Below are 14,306 nucleotides of genomic sequence, written 5' to 3'. Positions count from 1 at the left end.
TCATGGGTGCTCGCTGATCGATACTTCGTCAATACTCAGTCATCAGGTATGAGTGAGCGTCTTCCGTCTGCCGGTCAGCATGCTGAGATGCTGAGACCCAAGCATGAAAGAGAGGTGAGTGCGACCACCATCCCGATTTGCTCAACACAGGGGCTTCCCGAGGTGCAGGGCTCCTATTGCTGAGGCTGGCACAGTCCCAGGCAAGCTGGGATCCCTGGTCACCCCAGGCATGGTCTCTGCCACGAGGAATTTATAACCCCGTGAGGGTCATGAACAAATGGCAGTGAAGCTGACTTCATGAGTTGCCAGACGTGCTTTGAAGGGAAGAGGAAAGGGACTGGGACAGAGATGGACAAAACAGTGGCCCCCTTCCCCTGGGAGCCCCCCTTTTGGGTAACATTGACTGCACTCCAAATTCAGGTTCATCGTTACACACACTGTTTTGTTTAAATCTTAAAACAGCCTCAGGAAATGAGGACAGTTATCGCCTGCAGTCTGCAGGAGGAGACAGAAAGAGAACTAACTGACCTAACATCACAAAACCACTGTCTTAGGTCAAGTTCCCCAGAAATTAGCATCCACTTTAGCCGCTAAGTGCTAAAGCAGAAGGTGAACCCAACCTAGCAAGCTCCATAGCTGGGTTACTAAACGTCTCTTCCATTCTGTCTGCTTTCACATTCTTACAAATTTTCCTAAAATATAAGATTTACTTTTTTTTTTTTTGGAATTTTCCTTCTGCAAGAATACTCCTTATCCACCAGGACTGGTGTCACACAAATATTAAAACTCAAAGTGTGCTGCCATTAGAATGGACAGGCAGGAGAGCACTGAGGCACATTGGTAATTTGCTCTTGTTTCTTTCTGACACTTGCTAATAACAGAGACCTAATTAGCATGTCACTGATAAGATGATGAAGATTCAGTATAACTTTCTGGATCTCAGTGGTTTTTCAAATGGCTTTTAGGCGTCATAACCCATCATAGAATTTCCACACACACACACAGGTAGTAATTATGCCAATGCCTCTGTGTAAATGGGAGACTAGGAGGCAGTGTTGTGTCTTTTCAGAATTATCCCAGGAGTGGTAACTCCTAATTTCAAACATCAGAAGGCCTCCTTATTCACTGCAAATGTGATGTTTTAGTGTGACCTTGGCTCTTTACTATCTCGGAGAACAGATCCTTTATGGGCTCCAGATGGAAAGTGTAAAGTTAATAACCCCTTGCAGACAAAACCCGTATGTTTTCCACATACTGCAGGGATGTACTTTGTTCGAAGTGTCATTTATGTAGAATGAAATTAACACATAAATGATGATAGATTGCTGTTTCCAAATTGTGTGCTAGACATAGCAAAAAAAAAAGTATTTAGTATAGACATTAAAAAGTCTGAAAGAAGAAATAGGTCTTCCAAATGGTAAATAGGAATCACCGACCTCTCTTGTATTTGTGTGTGTATGTGTGTCCTATGTATGTTTGGGAGGGGCCATTCTCATGTCCCCCAAATAAACAAACACACAAAAAAATCATTGTTCAAAAATCATTTATGTATTTGTATTACTTAGGTCAAGGTTTGACTACAAGTAACAGGGACTGAAACAAGAAAGACATTCATATCTCTCAGATGTAAAATCCAGATTCTACCCCATAAATTCCTTGCAGTCCTTTGCTGAAGCATGAACCTACTGTGTCTAAGCTTTAGCCCTGGTCTTCACGATGCAAGATGGCAAACTACATCCGTTTTCAGGTGGGAACGGACCACATAACGTGGCTGCTTGTATCTTATTGGTCTGACCTTGGTCACATGGCAACAGCCAGCCCAGGAAGAGGCTGGGAAATGTAGTCTTACATGAGTAGCCAAGCACCTTGCTAAAAACTGGGGTATGTGACTGTGAACAAGAGGTGGATGGATGTCAGGGAATAAGAACAGCCCTGACACAAGCATCTAGGGTAATTTCTAAAGATGTCAATATGGCTAATTTCAGTAAGGACTATTCATGTTTCTTTAAATCAGAGGGAAATTCTTCTAGCCCTTGGCTGATTCCAGGGTGAACTAAAATCTGAGGTCAACTCTAATGGTACTGTTGCATGAAGGCGTTTTGGAACATGAAGAATCAATCTGGCAGCAGATAATTAAAAAATAATTAAAAAAATTATCAGAGAGCATCCTTACCCAAGGCCACACCTTCTCTTCCTGGAAGCCCCATATCCAGTGACTTATCCATGTGGGGACAAAAAGGCCCTGCCTCCTCACCTCCCCAGGGTCAGTGCTGAAGGGTTGTCCACCTTCAGAACTCGCCAGGGGTCGACTGAGGCTTTCTGGGGCCTGAATCTCAGCTCAGGACCCATGCCGACCCCGCCTCGCCCTCCTACCCCTTGGAGAACATTTTACAGTAAACCTGCACATGGGTCTCCAACTCTGAGGCTACTTTTGGGGTAGAGGAACCAGCCAAGTGTCCATACTGGATCACTCTTCTGTCACGTCCCTTACACCTGTCAACTGTCTCCATACAGTTGTATGGAGTCAGCTGTCTCCCCCGACCATGGCAAGTCAACAAGCAGGTCTGCTTTCTGATGGAGGCTGGTTCTGCTCAGCTCTCCTCTCCCATCCTAGGAATCCCTCTGGATACACCAAAGCCACTACTTGTGACAGCAGATGCCCTTTGGTTGATCATAATCTTTAGGGAGAACGTGCCATCTCAAGGTATGGAGGAGAGTGGGAATCTGGTGACCTGAACTCCATCTCTGCTCTGCCATATCCACGCAGGGTGAAGCTGGCTGAGTCAATTTCCTGCTCTCTAACACAAGGGTAACAACCCTGCTTCAGAGGGCTATGGGCTGAATAAGCTAATATGGTTTCGACCAGCAGTTGTTGTTGTTTTTATTTTTAGCTGTGCCACATGGCTTGTGGGATCTTAGCTCCCTGACCAGGAATTGAACCTGGGGTCACAGCAGTGAGAGCGCCGACTCCTAACCACTGGACCGCCAGGGAATTCCCTGACTTTTTAATGCCGTCCTGCTCACTTTTTGTATACCCTGGGCTAAGGTAGAATTTACTTGCCCTGATGGTCAAGGGCATGCGTTGGCTTTCTTATTGAACCTTGCAAAGTTTAGGGGATCCTCAAAAGAGATATTCACCACCCTGGGGCCTCATTTGTCTGGTGGTGCCAACCTTCCCCTCTGCTGACAACTACTCTGCCTCCAGTTTCTGTCTGTGATTGTTAGTTTTTGACTTCGTGAGGCTGCCACGTTCTGGATCTTCCTCCCATCTTTTCCTCTGGTCCCAGAAATTCTTCTCAGCTCAGAAAAACATGGAGATTTCATGTGCTCATTCTCAGAATACGAGACCCAACCACAAAGTCTGCTCAGCTTGATAACATGAGAACAACAGGTCACAGCAGTGGTTCTCAAAGTAGGGTCCCTTGAACCAGCGTCAGCATCAGCTGCAAATTTGTCAGAAATGTGAATTCTTGGGCCTCAAAACAGATTTACTGAATCAGATACTCTGAGGGCAGGACTGAACAATTTGTATTATAACCAGCCCTCCAGAGGAGTCCTGTAAAGTTTGAGAGTCATGGTGAAGAGGGGCCCCAAAGGATATAGACAGCAGAGCTTTCTTGGGGAGAGCTACACTAGTCTTAAATCCGTCTCCCCATGTGCAAATGGGAGTTTGGGAACTTACCTTAAGACAAATAGGTTTTCCGATATTGGTCCTATGTATGCTTTGGAAAAAAAACCAAAAACTACACGTTCATGAAATTTTTAAAGCAAATTAATCTAGACTTGGCAAACTTTTTCCTGCCTGTCCTTAGCACTTCAGATAAAAAAAAAAGAAAGGAAGGAAGGAAGGAAGGAAGGAAGAAAGAAAGAAAGAAAGAAAAAAAGAAAGAGAGAAAGAAAGAAAGAAAGAAAGAAAGAAAGAAAGAAAGAAAGAAAGAAAGAAAGAAAGAAAGAAAGAAAGAAAGAAATGGTTGTTAAACTTTTAAGCCACATGACCTGGAAAAGACTCCACCTGCTGACAGTGGATCTGACCACACTGCAGGCAATAAAAGGCTGGCTAACCTGCCTTTATTTGCTTTCTGCTCAAGATAAACATTTATCACTGGGCGTATTGACTAACACCATATCACTTCCCTCCTTACACTTTCACAAAGGGAGCAGGCTCCCCTTGGGAACTCAAACCTTTGTGGGGCTCGAGACCCCAAGTGCTACCGTGGTTATGAAGCACTGTGGGATGCAGGGAGGTGTGGGACCCCCTCTGCCAAGGAGAGGCCAGTCGCTACCCTCCAGAGCAGATCTAAGGATTAGCAGATGCTCTGCCCAGGGGAGCCAATCAGGGAGCGAGACGGTTGCTAAGTGTGATACGGGGGCCACCGCAGCTGCCTAAGGGCTCTAGAAAGTGGCTTTGCCCAAGTGCAGGTCTCTACTCCAGATGCCTACATTATGCCTGCCCTGGGAAATAGGCTGCAAACAAACCTTCCATGTTTTGAAGTTTTGCTTTGTTTTTTCTTTCTTTTTTTGCCAATGATGAGAAGTCAGGTCTAGAGAAAAAAAAACAACCATATTGGCTTGATTTGCAAGTTACAAAAGGCATATTGAAGAGTCACTATGGTCTGTGAAAGTTTTAATATTTGAGGTTTCCTCAGTTCCAATCTAGAAGTGGGGGAGGGGTATAAATGAGAAATAAGTGGGTAAATAGGTTTTTATTCACCACCAACACTTTCTCTGATCTTTTGTTTAATTGATAACCATTCCTGTAGCTAATAATGGGATGTTTGAATCTATACAGCTGGTGAATTAAATTATATTTTAAAATAGTGCATCTTACGAAAAGTTTTTTTTTTTAATTAAACATAGTTTAAAGGGGTCAGTTCATGGTAATTTACACATAGCACTAACCCAACCTACTGTTTTCCACACAAATTGTTGTAACAATTATATTTAACATTTTCTTACTTGCCATCTGTTTTGGTTCTGGAGAGAACCTTGGTTATCTGTCCTTCAGGGAACTGATGTGGAAGGATGGCTTTGGGGCTACACCTGTGAGTCCACGGACAGCCAGTGGGTGACATGAAGATCACTGGCTGCAATTGTTTCTTTGTGTTTTTCTGCAGATATTTTCTGGCTTAAAAGCGTAAAAGTCATCCTTTTTAAAAAACTGAGCAAAAGTGCTTTTTTCCAACCTTTGATTTTGAGATAAGTGTAGATTCATATGCAGTTGTAAGAAATAATATGAAGAGATTCCACGTACCTTTTAGCCAAAGGTAATGTCTTGTAAAATTTTAAACTACTGCAACGGGACATTTACATGGACGGAGTCAAGAGATAAAACATTTTCATCACCACGAGGACCCCTCCTGTTGTACTTTTATAGGCAAAATCGTGTCTTTCCCATCCTAGCCTCTCCTTCACCCCCGGGAACCACTAATTTGTTCTCCATTTCTATAATTTTATCATGTCAAGAATGTTATATAAATGGGATCACATAGTATGCAATCCCTGGAAACTGAATTTTTCGCCTCCAGCATAATTCTCTGAAATGCATGCAGAGCATTGCGTGTACCAACATTTTGCTCCTTTTTATTGGTGAGTGGTATTCCATGGTACAGATGTACCACTTTTTATTTAACAATTCACTTATTGAAGGACATCTGGGTTGTTGTGGTTTTAGGCTGCTGTAAATAAAACTGCCATAAATATTTGTGCAGAGATTTTTGTGTGAACGTAAGTCTTCATTCCTCTGAGATAAATGTCCAGGAATAAAACTGCTGAGTCATATGAGAGTAGCGTGTTTAGCTTTCAAAGAAACTGCTGAATTGTTTTCCAGAGTGACTACAGCATATTACCTTCCCACCAGAAGTCTAAAAGTGATTCATGTTCTCCACATCCTTACCAGTATTCAGTATTGTCACTATTTCACATTGTGGTTTCAATTTGCATTTCTCTAATGGCTAATGACTTCCCTAATCCCAATTAATTCCCACATGCTTATTTGCAATCTGTATATCCACTTCTATCTTCTATGAAATGTCTCTTCAAGCCCTTTTTTTTTTTTTAATAGGATTGCTTGTTTTTTTACTGCTGAGTTTTGAGAGTTCTTTACATATTCTACAATACTAGTCCTCTTTGGACAAGTGGTTTGCAAGTATTTTCTCCAGGCTGTAGCTTGTGGTTTCATCCTCTTAACAGGGTCTTTCACAGAGCAAAAGTTTTTAATTTTGACAAAGTTCAATTTATAAATTTTTCCTTTTATGGATCATGATTTCGGTATCAAGTGTAAGAAGTCGTTGCCTCATTCTAAACCCCTAAGATTTTATTTTGTTTTCTCCTAAAAGTTTATAGTTTTACATGCTTATTTAAGCCCATAATCCATTTTGAGTTAATTTTTTTCTAAGGTTTGAGACTCAGGTCAAGGTTCATATATCACCTATGGATGTCCAATTACTTTCGTACCATTTGTTGAAATGGTTCTCTTTGCTCTGTTGGATGGCTTTGCAGCTTTGTCAAAACTCTTTGGGGCGTATTTGTGTGGATTTATGTCAGGTTTTTTATTCTGTTCTCTTGATCTTTGTGTCTATCCCTCTGCTAATTCCTCAGCGTCTGGATTACTGTAGCTAAAAATATGTCTTGAAATTTGATAAACTGATCTCTCCCACTTTATTCTTCTTTTTCAAAGTCATTTAAGTTACTTTAATTCCTTTGCTTATTCATATGCATTTTAGAATAATCTTGCTTATAGCTATAAAAAAATCTTCTTGAAATTTTGGTAGGAATTTCATTAAACCTCTAAGTGAATTTGGGGAGAATTGACATCTTTACAATGTTGGGTCTTCCAATCCATGAACACAGTATGTATTCTCCATTTATTTAGATCTTATTGGTGTCTTTAATCAGTATTATGCAGTTGCCAGCATAGAAGTCCTGTATATGATTTGTTAGATTTATACCTAAACGTTTCTCCTTTTTTGGATAATTGTAAGTGGTATTGTAATTTAATTGTGTCATCCAGGTGTTCATTGCTAGTATGTAAAAATACAGTTAATTTTTGTGTGTTTATCTTCATCCTGCAGACTTGCTGAATTCACTTGTTAGTTCTAGGAGACTTTTTGTAGATTTCTTGGGATTTTCTATGTAGATAATCATGTTGTTTGCAAATAGAGGTAGTTTTACTTCTTCCTTTCTGATCTGTATGCCTTTTATTTACTTTTCTTGACTTATTGCACATGCTAGAAGTTTCAGCGCTAGGTTGAATAAGAACAGTGAAAGTGAACATCCTTACCTTCTTCTCAATCTTAGGGGAAAACTTTCAGTCTTTTACCGTTAAGTATAATGATAGATGTAGATTTCTGTAAATGGTCTTTATGAAGTTGAGGATATGCTTGTCTATGCCTATTTTTCTGAGAGTTTTTACCACGAATGGGTATTGAATTTTGTCAAGTACATATTTTACATAGATTTATATGATCATGTGATTTTTTTCTTCTTTGACCTGTTGTTGGGGTGAATTACATTGATTTTCAAATCTTGAACCAGTCTGGCATTTCTGGAATAAATCCCATTTGGTCATGGTCCACAATTCTTTTTATATATCACTGTATTCTATTTGCTGATATTTTGTTAAAAATTTTTTTGTCTATATTCACGAAGGACATTGGTTTGTAGTTTTCTTTCTGGAATGTCTTTTTCTGGTTTTGGTATCAGGGTAGTACCAGCTTCGTAAAATGAATTAGAAAGTATTTCCTCTCTTCTATTTTCTAGAAGAGATTAAGTAGAATTGGTATTAATTTTTCTTTACATATTTGGTAGCATTCTCCAGTGAAACTATCTCAGACTGGAGATTTCTTTTGTGGGGGAGTTATTAAATTACAAATTCAATTTCCTTCATAGTTACAGGGCTTTTCAAATAATTTATTTTATATTGAGTGAATTGTGGTAGTTTGTGTTTTTCAAGAAATTTGCTCATTTTGTTTAATTTGTCAAATTTATGTGCGTTATTTGTAGCATTTCCTTATTCTTCCTTGCCTGCATGATCTGTAGTGATACCACTTGTTTCATTCCTGATATTAATAATTTGTGTCTTCTCTTTTTTTCTTTATTAGCATTGCTAGAGTTTAATCAGTTTCATTGATCTTTTCAAAGAACACACTCTTTTTTCATTGATTTTTCTCTATTTTCTATTTTCAATTTCATTGATTTTTTTAATCTTTATTATTTCCTTTCTTTTGTTTGCTTTGGATTTATTTTCTATTCTTTCTCTAAGTCCTTGAGGTGAAAGCTTATATTATTGATTTGAGACTAACTCTTCTCTAATGTGTACAATTAATGCTATAAATTACCCTCTTAGGACTGCTTTAACTGTGTACAAGGAATGTTGATATGCTGTATTTTCATTACTCAGTTCATTTTTATTTTGACTTGAGAATCCCTCTTTCACCCATTATTTAGGAGTCTGTTGTTTAGTTTCCAAGTGTTTGAAGATTTTCCTGTTATCTTTCTGTTATTGATTTCTACTTTTATTCCACTGTGTCCAGAGAACACACTCTGTATGATATCAAATCTCATACAATTTTTGAGGTTCGTTTTATGGCACAGAATATTGTCAAATTAGTATATGTCTCATGAACTGTTGAAAATAATGTGCATTCTGTTGTTATTTGGTAGCAGATTCTGTAAATGTCAGAGATCCCAGGAATTGATGGTGTTGTTCAGTCTTTCTTTTTTTTTTTTTTTGTTCAGTCTAGCTGAAGGTTTGTCGACTTTGTTGATCTTTACATAGAACCAAATTTGTATTTTGTTTATTTTCTCTACTGTTCCTCTATTGTCTATTTCATTTATCTTCACTGTAATCCTAATTATTTTCTTCCTTCTGATTGCTTTAGACTTAGTTTGTTACCCTTTAGGTTATTGATTTGAGGTCTTTCTCCTTTTTTAATATAGACAAACACTGACAATTTTCAATATTTGCCAATATTTTAAGGGAAAAAAAAAGACTATATACACACAGGTTTCAGCCTGTGACCTGAGATTTCATATCTCCCTTATAGCCTGGTTTCTCTAAATATGCAGGTCAAGCATCCATTTTAACTGCTGAAGCAAGAAATAAATCATGTCCATGCTTTTTAAAATTAGTTATAAATTTGAATAAAATTAGAGTGGCAAGAAGGGAAGTTCCATTTCTGTTATATGTTCCTGAGGTTGGCCTTCGAAATGTGGCCTCCCTCAAGAATGGTGAAGTCTCCTGAATGTAGATGTCATTCTACCCAGTCTTGGGTTTCCTTTCTCATCCACATCTTCCATGTTTCTCTTGTCCTTTTCTTCCCAGTACCTACTGGTCATACATTGCTTATTTGTTCACACAGACATTCATTCATTGATAAGTTCACTCACTCATTCACCGAACCAAACTTACAAAGTGGCTCTACAATCAGGTCTTGGTGTGTGAGGACATGTGAAATAACCTGAAGCTTGACCTTGAGAAGCATTGTCCACAAGTGTCCCACTTGTCAGGAACCAGCCGCAGGAGCACAGGCATCCTGCCCTTGACACGTTATTTACTCCTCAGCCACAGGCCCCGTATGAGTAAGGCTGCTAGAATATGGGGCATAACAATAAAAGTGAGTCTTTTATTTTTTAATAAACTAACCAGAACACATCTATTGAAGTGAGTGTAGAATCCTTTAGAACAGTCACCTGGAAAGGCTAAACTCTTCCTCTCTCGATGTTTACAATGGTTTAGGAATTTGTAGCACACCCGTCAGTACCTTGGCCCTATCCCAGGGGTCACATGCCAAAGGATCTAAACATGCAGGAGACTTCACCCTCTCTCTACCTGAAGGGATTCTCTGGTGCATTTGGGGCAGGCTGGAAGTTCAGGGGTACCAACACCACAGAAGTTGCCACTAGTCAAACAGAGAAGGGATTTGGTCGGTTAATACCCAGCTTCTCACCCTTGGAAGGAGGATTCTGAGGCATGATTTACACAGTCATTCATAAACTCCCCAATTTGCTTGAACCCTAAATTTGTAAATATTTTAAAACAGTTGCTCACCATTTGTGTTTTAAAATATTTACATACTTATACATGCCTATATTATGAGCTAGAAGAATATACTGGTGAGCCCTCAGGGGTTGGGGCTCAGAGGTGGTAGAGAGACTAACTTTTATCGTTTTTTGGCAACTCGATTACCTGGATTTTAGGCTCAATTCTGCAGCTAGCTGTGTGACCTTAAGCAAGTTACGTAACATCTCTGTAAAGTGGGGATAAGATAATGACAGCACGTACCTTAGGGTTTATTGTGAGGGTCATGGGAGCAAACACATGGCAAGCGCTTACAACAGTGTTTGGGAAGGGGTAAGCATCTTCTAAAGGTGTTATCATTATTATCATTGCTCCTATGCATTTCATTTCTTTTTGCCATTTGGAAATTTGTGCCATATTTACATATTTTTCAAAAAATGCATAACTTGAAAACTTCTGTAGACATGTGACAGGGTAGTTTTTGGACAAAAATCTATCAGAAATTATTATTTGCATTTGATCTGTGGATGCTATAGGATACTTTATCTGCACCCTTAACTTTATAAAGAATTTAAGAATGCCATGATATTTTTTAGATCATTAAATAACATAAAGAGAGGAAAAGCTTTTGGGAATATACCAATAGCTGATTTTTCCGTTCGGCTCCCATGAGAAACTTCCTCTATGCCACTTTTACAATGTGCTCTTCATAATCATTTATTTCTTGTTTGGCTACTGGAGGGTTTTTGTTTGACTCTGATTTCTGTGTCCTAAGTAATTCAGGAAACAGTGATATCAGCTGTCTGCAAGCCTTTGCAAGGGAAAACCAATTACTTATCAGCTGAAAAAAATTAATCATTCCCTAAAATTGTTTGCTGACACTGAAATCCACACTGGGTGCTTGTACCGAGTGGGGACCTGTAACCATATCATGTTCTGAAAAACAAATCAAAGCTTAGGAGCATTGGGGAAGTATGCGGAATAAACCACCCTGCCCCCGGCCTCCCCCCAAAACACCACCAACAGATTACAGTAGCCTGGTGGAGCCATCTGGGGCCAGAGGTTGCTCCCATTCATTCTGTGGAAAGTAGCACCACACTCCCACCACACACGCCACTTCACACCCCAGCGCGGCAGCTGTGTTTGAGCTGGCATTCACCACCTCGGAACAGCATTCAAGTAGAAAGACCTCACAGGGCTTTTTTTTTTTTTTTTTTTTTTTTTTTTCCTTTAACTGGGAATCCGCAGAGTGCTATATTGAAATATCAAACATTGGTAATCGTTTTAGCGGTACTGTTAGTTTGGATAAAATGTCTTTCCTATGGTAGCTAATTGCTTGAATATCTGCAAACTGATATCCTCTTTGTAGACATTTATGCTGTCCTCTTTTTATAACTTTATTTCATTTTCTGTTCATTTCTGATGTTGACTCAAAGGGCCTTTATCACCTCGTGCTGATAATCTGTGCTTTATGGCTGCTGGTGTGATTGGGAGCAGTTGAAGCTGCACGCAAAAATACACACATAAATATTTGAACAGGAAAAAGAAAGCCTGATGTGGGCCAAGAAAGAAATGCATTTCGACAAATAGTGCCGCTAGGGGGACCTTGACTCTAAACCAGGACCGAGCAAGGTCACCCTGTCCTTGTACCATCTGTCCGGTGGGTACAAGGGCCAGGGCCGCTTCCAAAGAGCCGGGTCACTCCAGGCCAGATGACACAGGATGGCCAGCCAGGGGCCACGCTGGCAGCCCTGGGACGTCATCGTGGTGGCATCTCTTCACTCAGGATCACTCAAGTCATTCCCTCTGCGCGGAATAGATTTGTTCTTGCCGGGAATTAAAAACCTGGGAGGTTTTAATGAGTTTCCCGGGCCGTGCATCTGGTCACCAAACCTTCCTGGGGCTTCCAGAGCCATGTTGCTGTGTGGCTGCCTTGCCCATTTTTGCGTGGGGCCCTGTCCCCCTTTTTCACGCTTCTGGTGAAGAGCTGAAAATAAGTGCAAAATGGCATTCGACTTAGAGAGGAAGGGCACCAAGGAAGCAAACGTGGAGGCAAACAGAGCAGCTCATTGGGCAGCATAGCTGCTGCTGGCCGCCGTTGTCCCTGACAGCCGGGCGACACGCCACCACCTGTGTTTGCACACCAGCTTTCCCCGATCTGCGAGAAAATGGCCCGGCCGGTCACATGGCAGCCAGATCGGCCCGGCACCATGGGAATACAAAAGCGGAGCTTTTAGCAGAGTTAATCATTAATGCGCCTCTCTTTGTCTGGCCCGGAGTGCTGACAGCGCTTTGATAGCCGTGTTTGCCATGGGGGGTGCTGGGCTCAGCCAGGTACTAAAGAGCCCAGCTCCCCTCAGCGGGCCCACGGACCTGAGCCCGATCTGCACGCTGCCCTCCACCTCAAGCTCCCAGCACACCCCTTGGGCTTGTTCCTGGACTCCCACCGTGAGGCCCGTGGGAGCCCCGCTAGCCAGGCTGGGAGAGGTGTGGTAAGGAAAGCGTGTCACCCTCCCGGCCCCATGTGTTCCCATGTGTTATCTTTCCCCCAACCAGAAAAACAAAACAAAACATAAAAGCTAAACTGAGTATGTTTTTGGTTTCTTTTAACGTGGGCCAGGGATGGACTACTTTGGTATAACAGCAAGCAGCATGGTATTCCCAAAACTTAGCGTAGAGATACACGCATGGGTATATTCTGATATTTCCATCTCAGCAACTAAAATACAAGTGTCCCCGACAGCTTTTTTTTTTTTTTTTTAGCGGAAAATCCCATCTTAACAGCCTTAAAAGTAAGTAGCTCGGATGTCGAAAGACTGGAGTTAGGGTAAATGCAAACCATGTTAAGACCCCCTGGCTTCTGACTCTGTGAAGCTACTCCTTCCCAGGAACAAGATTTCAAGCCCCCCAAATCCCTGCTTTTGCCTCCAACCTGCTGGAAACGTCTTTTGGATTCATGCAGTCAAATCACTGCCCGCCCCCTTGAAAATATGATATAAACCATGAATGTCCCATTGTCCTTTAAGAACAATTGAAAATACGCAAATCAAAAGTCTATCTTTGAAGCCTGGCTTTGGGGTCATTCAAAAGCAGAGCTTTTGTCTAGGAGTCGAGCACATGACAGTCTTGCAGATGGCAGCTGACCGAATATGAAGACATCGTCAGTAAAGATATTAGCCTCAAAACATGGTCCTGCCATGTGTGCCCATGTCTTCCCTGGGCAGAGTCAAAATACCTTTGAAGATTTTGTCCAATTGGTCTTTACAACATCTAGGGCATACTGGAGGATGACAAATTTTATTGCCATCGTTTTTTTTTTTTTAACAGATGAGGAAGTGAAAGTTGACCAGCTTTTGCTTCCTCATCTTGGAACTGTAACTACAAATGGATGATTGGGATGATTAAAATCCCAGAAGGATTACACTGTGCAACCCATGTCTTAGGCAGGCTCGCTGCTTGTTCTTTTTTGTTTCTTTTCCATGTTGCACCCTGCGTCTTGCTGCCTGGCTTTACTCTTAAGGAAATTGTTTAAATCCCTCTTAAGTTTCTTGGTCACCTACTATGTACTACAGAGCATTTAGCTCTGGAGGGAATGTAAGTAGAGACAATATGGTTCCAGCCACCAAGAACCAGCTCAGGAGAAAAGTCACACAGTACAAATAAATCCAGCTCCAGAGGAAAATGAGGGCAGCACTTAACTGACACAGGATGAAATGCCCAAGTTCTGGCATCCTGGGAGAGCTTTGCCCCAGCTCTGAGAACCCTCCACAGAGAGGAAAAGTGGGTGATTTCAGAACGCCTGGACGTTAGAATGTGGAGAGCGTCCAATTCAAATAGTGTTATCAGTTTTAACATAATCAGCAGGGGCTGTGGTATAATCAGCCTTCGCTTTTTAAAATGTTTTCTGTCCAGGGAGCATGACCAAATTTTACACCCTACATTGTCCATTTCATCACAGTCTCATCAACCACTGATTTGTGGGTAAAGTTAGAGTCGACGCTACTGTAAAAATCCATCTTCCTGTACTATGTGCGTTTGGTGTAGAACATGGTCTTCGTCTTTGCAAGGGGCAAAGCTGTTGGCTAATCATGCATTCAACCAAATATACTTCAACGTATGCAGGGAGCATAAGAGAAAAATATTCTGTTATTTTGGAGGCAGAATTATCTGACTTAAGATTTAACCACAAATTAAATGGTCATTTGGGGAAGATGATGGAGGTCGAATGATGCACTGATGATGATGTATTAATATTAACTGATGTTGACATTCTCCTGTCACTGTTGAA

This window comes from Neophocaena asiaeorientalis, unplaced genomic scaffold (genome assembly GCF_003031525.2).
Source record: "Neophocaena asiaeorientalis asiaeorientalis breed wild unplaced genomic scaffold, Neophocaena_asiaeorientalis_V1.1 scaffold567, whole genome shotgun sequence".
Taxonomy (NCBI): Eukaryota; Metazoa; Chordata; class Mammalia; order Artiodactyla; family Phocoenidae; genus Neophocaena; species Neophocaena asiaeorientalis.
This window is presented reverse-complemented; position numbering follows the sequence as displayed.